This window comes from Rhipicephalus microplus, chromosome 7 (assembly GCF_043290135.1).
Source record: "Rhipicephalus microplus isolate Deutch F79 chromosome 7, USDA_Rmic, whole genome shotgun sequence".
Lineage (NCBI taxonomy): Eukaryota > Metazoa > Arthropoda > Arachnida > Ixodida > Ixodidae > Rhipicephalus > Rhipicephalus microplus.
The window spans coordinates 4,835,272-4,843,277 of NC_134706.1; the positions used below are offsets into that span (position 1 = coordinate 4,835,272).

The 8,006-nt window shown below is 42.3% G+C and overlaps 1 protein-coding gene across 1 annotated transcript in view; it reads left to right on the forward strand.

The window, feature by feature from the left end:
- Positions 1–802, forward strand: part of LOC142767230 (ras-related protein Rab-40B-like) — a 41,280-nt gene extending 40,478 nt beyond the window's left edge. Inside the window, exon 7 of the mRNA XM_075868502.1 lies at positions 346–802. The gene's annotated coding sequence lies outside the window, so the exon portion shown is untranslated. The remainder of the gene's footprint in view (positions 1–345) is intronic.
- Positions 803–8,006: the final 7,204 nt, after the last annotated feature.

Here is an 8,006-nt window from a genome sequence, read left to right on the forward strand (position 1 = left end):
TCCAGTTGCTATCCGATCTCTTTATGTGTATCTCCCATCTTTTTTCATGTTATTGAATGCTGGGTTCTGAACTTTTTTCCCTCCTTACTTTGTTGTGCTGCAAGTTTCAGTTCCATGTGCTGGTTTTTCTTTTTACTCATATGTTGTTTGAAACCCATTGCAGATATAGTCTGTGGCAAGTAAGAAATATATCTATAGTGAGCCTCATGGAGCTGCACATTTTTTGTCAATCTGTGAGAGTGTGTAGCTCCAATATTACGCGATGCCATTTTCGGCTTCACAGATGGTCACGGTGCGTTCAAACCTGACATCCGCGATATGGCTTTTTTTAAATTTTATTTTCAGGCCGTGTTAACTGAGGACCGTTACGTGGCTAGCATCATGACAACATGGACTGTTTGCGGCATCACAGTCATGGTGGTGACCTTCAATGCGTGGACTCTTGTGACAAGTGCACTTGCAGATACACAGACATTGTGCGTAAACTGTGCTGGCCAATTACGGTGCTCAAGATGGGGACGCTCTCACAGCTCTCGTATATTAGCCAGCCAGGGAACTCGCCACGTCTTCATCACTTCTGGTTGTCAAGTCTCAACGTGCCTGCTTTGAGAAACCCTGTATGTAGTGTAAATAGTTAGTGTAGCCAACGCTGATGCATGTGCTGTGCTGTGTATGTGCGTTGTGTCGCAAGTGAGTGTAGATTTAACATAGCCTGGATGTGTAGCCATCATTTCAAATCGCTTCTCGGCCACCTTGATGGCGAAGTCGGCATGGCTTATCACTGAGTGTGTGTATGTTGAAACACTGGTCGCATTCAAGCTTCAGTCAACTCTTGGTCTAGATATTTGGTACACTTTTCTTTTATTGTCTCCAATTGTAGTCAAGAAAAATGAGCTTATGTTGTGAAGTTCTAGATGAGAAGAATATAAAAGTTATTGGCTTAATGTTAGGTGCAAGCCACTGTACATAGGATGAGCTAATTAACACATGCCTGCTGTTTCTTTTTTTTTTTTTTTTTGCTGGTACTGGTGATGAGGAAACCAGTGACATTTTTAGTTTTGCGAACTGATATTGTGGAGTGATATTGAAATTTTTTATTTATTCATACATCATTATTCAGAGTTTAATTTGGTACCTCAAGACGTGACAGCCTGTAAATCTCCAAAGTGACTTGAGATGTGTGATGTTCTCCACATTGTTTATTATCATGCTGACTGGTTGCAACTGATTCACAATTCATTCATTTTAATCAAGCACACTTCTTTTTAACATTTCATCTTTCTACGCTGCTGAAAGCCTGAACATTGCATTAAATATGTGGGCTTTCTGGGACTAGTCATGCTTTTCCCAGAGTGGGTCTTTTTTTTTTTTTCTTGAATGTATGATTTCGTACTGGTGAGGCCACATTATACGAGTGAACTTGTTGCTCATTAACAGTGTTCAAGGGAACCTTAACACTAGCTGGTGGCAGATGTGCCTCTGGTGTTTGCTTAGCACTTTTTTTTGTGTGCGAGTGTGTGTGTGTTTTTGAAGATATTTTGCAGTCTATGAGAAAGAGGGTCAACTGACACTGCTTTGATTATTCGAGAGAACGTAACAAAGCTGGGTAGCGTTGTGACGAGCAATACAGTGTGAAATGGCCAACGCACTGCAAGTCATTCTGTGCTTAATTATTACTGTGCAGCTTATTTTGGGCACCAAAGGAGGTGCAGCTTTTTCTGCCATATAACGACGATGATGACGACGTGGAAATGTAGTCAGGTGTTTAGTTGTGTTGTGATACGTCGAAAATAATGTTGTAATATGTGTTTATGTCCTGTGTGCTAGAGGTGCCTAGACAAGTGTGCCCTGATTACATCCTTGTGTCATAATGTGGAATTGTATATAAGAGATTTTTCCTTGCTGCATGTGTTATCCGAGATGTGGATTGATGGACCTTGGTACTGTTGCAGTGACCAGATAGCTGTGCAGAACATGCAAGACAGGAATAAAATGGATAATTTGCCTTGTGCATAGCATTTCTGTTGTTGTCTTTGCGCAGGACTATAGTTGATAGGACTGGGATTGTTTGAGCTGAAATCGATAGATTAGCTAAAGCCATGACTTCTGCACAAGTTAACATAGTTTCCAGATTTTGGCACTGAGAAGGCTTCATTAAAGGCAACCACTGCTGGAGTTTCTGCGGGCATGAAGTGCCGCCTTGTCTGGTGTGGCCGGAAACATTTGGGCATATAAATACAAGTGGTTTTTAACGTGAACCATGCCGCCATGTGCGATTCTCAATCGCGCTGCACATTATATACATCATATTTATTCTATTGTAACACAAGCACAATTAATGAGAGAGGGGACATTTCATTACGTCAATGAAGAAAAAAAAAAGATGATTTTGGTGCAGGTACTCGAGGTTTGACATTAGTCCGGAAAATCTGGAAAAAAAAAGCTCCCGTGACATTCAAGTAAATATAGTGTTGTATCTGACTGTCACGTGCACATCGCCAGACCGGCTACAAAATGATGCCTGCTAGATAAACTATGATCTACGTTTGATCCATTACTGAACACACACCGCATGTTAAATATGACACCACCACAAAGTCTAATACAACCATGTTTTTCGAAGGTTTTTGTTTTCTTATATCGGGCTTAAACAACGGCCTACTGCAAGCTTGCAAACTGTCAGCAGATGGTGCAGAGTCAACTTCGTTATAGCACGACCACTGCGACACGTTTTCGTTTTGGCTTACACCACTAATGTACACTTTAAGCTGGTGTTTCATGTGCAGGTCGCCTCACATTTACTTCACAGTTCGTCAACTTTAAAAACTTTTGCTTTTTAATAAAACTGCGATACGACCATTTTGTGCAATTGTGCCAGCCATTGATCACACCATAATGGGAAGTGTGTCACCAAACAGCTTATCTTTGGTGACACACTTCCCATTATGGTGGGAGCTGTAGTTGCAGACTATGTAGCAGACTGTGGACACCACATCGCTGAAAGCATAGCGAAGAATAATCGCTGGTAACGCGGCATCACAGTTTTCAGCGAAGTGTTGTAATCTTTGCTGGGCTTGTACATTCTGAAGTATCGACAACATGGTGTGCATCGAACAAAATCAGTTGTAGTGTCGCATGACATTCACCACGCATTTCAGCGTGTGCAAGGTGTACGAAGGCATGTTGAAATGTGTCCGCAGTACACCCCACGTCAGCTCTGTATTACTAGCCGTTTCTCAGCCAGCTCGCCAGGGTGGCGCATCGAGTAAATTTTAGGCGTGCCACCTGGACAGTGCTGGTTTCACATTGCAAGTGGCTGTTGGCTACTAGCTAATACAACGTATGTAATAAGTAAAAGCAGCCAGTTGACGTAATGAGAATTGCAGCCTTTGAGGGCTTCTGGTGACTTTATCAAAAATGGGCCCCAACGTTTTTGCCAGCACTGTTTCGTAAAACGTGAACATTACTGGACAATTTTTCTTGTCTAATATTGTCACATTTTATTATGTTGTGTAGTTTTACAAATCACTTAGTCTGTGTGCTATATGGCTCAGAACATTGCCTCTTTATTAAAAAAAAAAGGTGGGGCTTGTCACATGCCCGAAAATGGAAGGGGCTGCCTAGTTCAGCTAATTGTTGCTGTGTCATCGTAGAGCTGGACATGTGAAGGTGGTTTAAAGAAAACGCAACTGTCTTTCCCCACAGCTGTTGGTGTTTGTGTGGCGAGTAATTGTGACAAGCCTCGAGCTCTTGGCAGGTATTACTGGCCATGTGGTCAACACTCGCCTGTCTGCATCATTTTTAAAGAGGATAGTCTTTGTTGGGCACCTTCGACGCAAAAATTTTGGTCTGTATGTCTGTACATTTGTCTGTTTGTCCACACTTAACGTTGCCGGGTGCTCTGAACAGCACCAGTCGAAACGCCTAACGGCCGACCCCATCCACAGCGCCCACCAATGTTGCTCAAAATTCAGCGTTCATACTTGTGCGATTGTCAATTAAAAACCAATTATTATGCATATCTGAGGCACCATAACAACACGTATATATTCTGTATGTGGGTCTTTTACCAGAAAAGGCATACATAAGTATCTTTAAGGACCGTAGCGCTTATCACACTGCGCTGACCATGCAACGCTTGCACGAAAAGGCGAATGTTTCCAACACTTTGTTAAACAAGACGGTGGTGGCCCCTACCCGTCGCCTTGCGTTCTACACCTTATCACCTCTGAGATGGGCACGCACACCCATCTCAGAGCCACGAGCTTTGTTTTCGAAGAAAACTGCCAGATGGCGCTCATGTCTCACCTGTGACGTGACTTTATGCGCTCGTTCGCCTCCGCTGCACGTTCGAGGCACTCTAACGCAGCGCCTCCGGAATACCATTCACCGATTTTCTTGCGCAGAACATCAAATAAATGTTTTGTTCATTCTCTCCACACGCGAGACTATCGTCTTTTGATGACATTTGCAGATTAACATGCAGATACGGGGCCAATTTTTTTCTGAAACAACAATCTCTTATTTTGTCATATCCTTTTCAGCCCCCTGTTTTTTTGTTGGGCAGAACAAACTATTTTGATGTTTTTTGTCTGGTAAAGGAGCCATTGAAATGCATTCACAAAAATAAAGAAGGCTAGTACTACCGTTTTCACTGGAAAACCATGTCCAGCATACTGGACACTGGGATATTATTTGTTCTACTTATGAGTTTGCACATATTACTTTCTGTCTTGAAAGAATGTTGTTTTTGGTTTCATTGGAAGGCTGTCTTAGAAACCTCAACAATGACTTGTTCTGACCATTTTTTTTGGGGGGGGGGGGGGGATTTCCCACCTCAGGTTTCATACTCTTGTTAAAATTACCAGCGTTTTCCTGTTCCATTTTTTATGACAGGGATTCAATATTGTCACATGGTGCTTCCTCAGAGCTTTTTTTTTTTTTCACCCTTGTTTAAACTATGTGCGGCCAGTCCATCCAGTGTCAATTGGGTTGAACATAAATACATCGTCGCATGTTGAGCACACTTCGGATTACAAAGGCTACCTTTCTGCATCATTGTTTCAAAGAAAGCTCAGTTAGCTTGCATGATTTAATTTATTTAAATTGTGAGAAAATAACTCCTAAAAATTTTTGCCTACTTGAGCACATTTAGTGCATCAGTTTTCTCATGGACGACATCATTATTCAGAGGCACCGCCTCCATAAAGTGTGCCTCGGGGACAACCTACAATAAAAGATATTGCTACATTAAAAGAGACTGCATCTTAAAGAAGCTGTAAATATTTTCCCATTCAGATTTTGGCTTTGCTTGTTTATCTGCACCACATCTTTTGTTATGTTCTGCATACTGGTCACTGTGTTAGAAATGTACGTGGACTCTTAATGCTGTGCAGTGTCATACGGAAATTCGTGGATGCCGGCATTGACATGCTTTCTTGTCGTTCAGAGGCTCGAAAGAGTGCACCAGTTGTCGGCTGTGGGGTTGTAGCAGTTACAACACTCGGCTGCTGACCAAAACACTGCGGGTTTCATCCCGGTAGCCATGGTCACATTACAGTAAAGGTGAAACGCTACTGCACATTGTGAGAGAAAATTAAAGAACACGAGATGGTTGAAATCTCTGGAGCCCTTCATTATGGTGTGCGCAATCATGTGGTGTTTGTCATGTAAAATTCATTACATTGATTACTAGAATCCGGCAGCTGTTCAGAACACTCATATGTGGCGATGTACAACATTCTGCTTACGTTGCAACCCTTATTTTTGTATTTCCTTTTTTGTTCTGAAGGTGCGTGACTGTGTGTATACTTACACAAACTCAGACGGAGTTTGTGTAGGGCTTTGTGTAGAGTTTGTGTAGGGTTTAGGGCTTTACCACCACATGTGCTTGTGTGTTGCTGCACGTCGCAAAAGTCCACACCTATTTTTATTCAAACAGCTTTGACATATGACAGCAACATCGCACACACCACACAATGCGTAATTAACTGAAGTTGTGTAACATGGTCAGTTGCTACAAGCAATGTGTGTGGTAAAGCATTTATTGATGTGACTGTACTCTTGCTCAAAGTGCCAGTTAGTAAGAAAAGGAATGGCTGGTGTTCTGCTGGAAATAATGCTCATTTTCTCGCTAAGCTTTCATTTTATGCTTTGCAGGCGGGATTTCCACAAAAATATAGGGAAACCCTTAAACTTCACCCTAAGAGTTGAATGCGGTAGCAAAATCGGGGCCCTAGTGCACCCTTCAACCGCTAAGTGCATACTTATTCACATGTTTTGTTACATACACAGGCACACACACAAACACGCACACATTAGATTGGACCAGCACGCGCTATTATCGCCGAATCGGCTCGTTTTCGTCGTGACACCTGTCGAACAAAATGCGTTGAAGGGGCTTTGAAACACTTTTTCAAGTAACCATGTAATGAATTCACTAATTAATTGCCTCACAAATTCAATGCCCCAAAAATTTTAAGAATTCGTCCAGTGCAAGTGGAGTTACAAATATTTGCCGCATTCTGCAATTGCATTATCTCTTTTCTCGTCTCGACGAAAGCGCTGGAAGCTAAGCAGAGAGGTGGCCGAGCAATGAGACTACCGCACCTCGTGGCCTTGAGCACTTTTTTTTTCTTCGAATGCGCGGCTTTTTCAGTGTGATCACGCGCACGCACGTGGACAAGTAGTGGCCTCCTGCGGCTATCTCGGTAACTTGATTTTTTGGTCACAGACGCACAGACGATTTTTCGCTCACAACCAACGGGGCCGACGTCGGCGGCGGGTTTTCTGCGACACGAGCTCTTTAACGCTATCGCGTTAGTATTGTCACAGGGTCTTGACACTGACAAAGGTAAAGACTTGTCCAAATGAAAGTGTTTATCTAATTGGCCGAACTTTTGTCCAGCAAGGGGAATCCGATTAAAGATACACACTGGCAATGATAATGGCGAGCAGAGCGTCGGCCGTCGTTCAACTGACAAGTGATGAAGCGCGTCGGTATTTATACACGTGCCGTCGAATATTCTAGCATTATCGCTAGCGGCCATGTGGGTTCCAGAATAATCTGTAATGTTTGCGAAGGCGTTGTGATCTTAACAAAATGATCTACTACAGTACCGAAGCTCCTCGAGCACTGAGGGCGCAGTTTGCCTTCAGAATTATGTATAGTGTAACAAGGTGATAACGACACTTGAGGAAGAAATGTGCCAATGCGATCTGCGTTTGCTCATGTGCAGTGCTCCAGCTTTGTGTGAAGCCTTCAAAGAATTTCCGTCAACACATAAGGGGTGTGATGTACATACCGTGTTTTTATAAAATTAAGTGACTGCATATTGATCGCCATCCTGTTGCTTATCAGAGACGACACTTCCTTGTTGTGTGCCCCCATATAATTTGCTTACGCACTGTGAAACTGATGTCTAGAACCACGGCTGCTCATTTAGCCATATAGTCTGCACGCATGGTCTTTAGTTCTAGTCATGTGAAACATTAACTTTCTTTAAAGATAAACATTAATGTTTTTTGAGATAATCATTTTCTTTTCTGAGTGTCATGGGAGATGCTACTTTCCACAATCAATTTTCTTTCTTAGAGTGTATGTTTGCTTGCTTTCTTACATTTTGGTAGTTGCATCTTGTTTTAATTATGGGATTCTATTACAGATAATTGAATTGTGATCATTCTGCGGTTGTAACTTTGAGAGTGCTGGGAATGAATGGCAGACAGCAGCTTTAAGAATCGACACCTTCACGCCAGTTGATTTTAAGGCACGAAAAAAGTTCTCTTAAGCCATATTTTATGCTAGTGTTGATGCACATTTGCATTATGCATGCGTCCGGGATGAAGGATAAAAGACATTACTAAAAAATGTGAGAATTCGAAGTAATCGAGGTGTGGTATATTGGGTGAATTGTCGTAGCATGACATGGCAACACATGTGCAATGTAAGGTGTCTCATTAGCCCTTTGCAGCTACGCAATTGAAGATTCAATTGTAAGTGCATG